The sequence below is a fragment of the Hyposmocoma kahamanoa genome, unplaced genomic scaffold (genome assembly GCF_003589595.1).
Source record: "Hyposmocoma kahamanoa isolate Upper Pololo Valley unplaced genomic scaffold, ASM358959v1 101, whole genome shotgun sequence".
NCBI classification, from domain to species: Eukaryota; Metazoa; Arthropoda; class Insecta; order Lepidoptera; family Cosmopterigidae; genus Hyposmocoma; species Hyposmocoma kahamanoa.
Window position 1 is genome coordinate 2606209 of NW_020653333.1, and position 2193 is coordinate 2608401.

Genomic DNA, 2193 nt, shown 5'->3' on the forward strand with positions numbered 1-2193 from the left:
TACAAATTCAAATTTTCAACAGAGGCTTAGAGTGAATTGTATATGATTTCTATATAATTTTTCAGGGGGCCTACTATGAGCTTATAACCAGCCAGTCAAGTTCCATGCGATTCACTTGACGTAGTAAAACTGATTTGCCTAAATTCGTATCATGACCTATACACAAAGTTGAACGGGAATGGTACGGCAGGATGATGAATTTTACTTTTTAAACGTTAATTATTGTCTCTGGCTGGCAAGCTGACATCCAACAAGAGCGAGATGGAACTACATACTAAATCATATGAAAGAAATAGACAGATGGACTATCCTGGGAGCGTTCAAGCACTATTAACCGATTGTGTTCAAAATGAGAATAAATATATTGTTTTATTAATTTTATTATTATTTATACTCATTGCGTTGTTTTTGTAATATCGGCAACTTTTCAATCATACTTTACAATTTGTCGTACGGCAAAGTTACAAGTCATGTTTAGTCATTATCGTTGAAATTAATAAAATGAGTTTGTAATTTGATAACATAATTGGAACGTATCTTGTATTCGTACATTTTCATTGATTGCAATTAATTATAGCCAAATTTGGCACTATTTAAAAGTTATTTTACGATTTTCATGAATACGATTAATAAAATGATTAAAATTCCTATTAAAAATTGCAATAACATTCATGCCAATAATTTATCAACAATACTTTAAAGATTGGAAACTCAAACTAAAATTTTCAAAAAACGCTCAATAGTTAATATATGTATAGTATTTATATAGCCTAAAAAGATAACAAATAATTATGAAACTGAAAATATAATAAAACTTAAATGAAATTTCTTAAAAATGTAACAAAATCTAAAAAGTTAGTCACGGAGTAACTTTTTTGAATTGCTTACTTTTACAGATGTGACCGCCACTTGCATGGCAAACAGCACGTCATGATACGATTTTGCTATGAAAGAAAAGGTGAACGGATTTAGAATGGGAACGTAAACTGCATGGACAGTGAATTGTTTTTGTGAGGTCATAGTACGAATTTGACAGACAATCCAACTTAAAGGCTTAAATAGGATTGCTCTAAGAGCTCATAGTAGGTCCCCTGGACGAAGATAAAAATGTGTAAAACATATTAAACACAATGTGTGTTATTAGCATTAGTAAAACTATACCTCTTAGATGCTATATTGCTATAATACATAATTGGATGCCGGAAAGGCAAAAAGGTCTACAAGCATTTGGAAAATATTACACGATAGCGAACTACAGTAATTTTTTTTAAAGCAAAAAAATCATACCTCTAATTTTATTTAAATTGTTATTGAATTGATATTCAATTATTTTTATGTGAAATTACTCCACTAGTTTGTTATAATTATTAATACAAAGGTCGAACACTCAGAAAAAATTCCTTCGATCTGGCCGGATTCGAACCGACGTCTTCTAGCATACCCTGCCAGACGCTATACCAACAAAACCACGGAAGGAACCAGCGGACTCACGAATTTGTCTACGTGTTTGTTGTCGTGTCTTTGTATTTGGTTTTTTCAACGACTATTTAGCCGTAGCGCCATCTATGAGAAATCTTAAGTATTTCATCACCCAGTTAGATACCAGGAACCAGCCCTGCCTAGAGATGTCGCTATTCGTTGTATTGAAATTTTTATTGAATTGATATTAAAATATTTTTTATGTGACAATACTCCACTAGTTTGTTATAGTTATTCTTATTCTTATTCTCTAATTATCTTATTCTCATTCTCATTCTTATTCTCATTCTTATTCTAGTTCTTATTCTTATTCTTATATTATATTAGTTCGTTCCGTGGCTTAGTTGGTATAGCGTCTGGCACGGTATGCTAGAAGACGTCGGTTCGAATCCGGCCGGATTGAAGGATTTTTTCTGAGTGTTCGATCTTTGTATTAATAATTCTAATTTTATTTGTTAGATGGAAAGCTATAAAGTTTCAGACGCATAATGCGAATGAATCTTCATAATTGACATTGTTTTTTGTTATCGTGGTTTGTTCCTTATTTGACTGTAATTATTTCGGACGGATGTCGGACGCAGAATGGAAGTAGGCCCCTGTTTTCATTTCAAGCTTAATTAATTATAATTATAAAGAAGGATTTCAATTGCGCCAATACAGTATAATTGGATACAACAAATCGACGCCTTGCTTTCTCAAACTCGTATCTTATAA